This window comes from Bison bison, unplaced genomic scaffold (genome assembly GCF_000754665.1).
Source record: "Bison bison bison isolate TAMUID 2011002044 unplaced genomic scaffold, Bison_UMD1.0 scf7180017864383, whole genome shotgun sequence".
Classification (NCBI taxonomy): Eukaryota; Metazoa; Chordata; class Mammalia; order Artiodactyla; family Bovidae; genus Bison; species Bison bison.
The window spans coordinates 7,843,641-7,843,997 of NW_011494955.1; positions in this window are offsets into that span (position 1 = coordinate 7,843,641).

Genomic DNA, 357 nt, shown 5'->3' on the forward strand with positions numbered 1-357 from the left:
CGCATCTGACTTGTTGACAAAGTCATAGGTACTGTCAGTGCTAACATGGATTGTCACCTGTGCTCATGATTAAAGGAAATGCTCGATTTCAGTAGGAGGTTAATGAAAATATAGAAAGGTTTTCCCACCAAGTTTAGAGCCACGAAGAATTGCATCCATAGATGCCAGGTTAGGAACCCCTGACCCATAGTTTTGGCTTCTGTTGGATTATGTTTAGGCGGTGGGGAAGGGTAGCTGGGTCCCTTCTGCCTGCTGTCACAACCTCAGATCAACAGTGGCAGATCAGTTCTCAGCCAGAACCATTTACAATCTCAACTACCCAGGGCAATCATTCCACTGATTCTGCTTTACTCATTA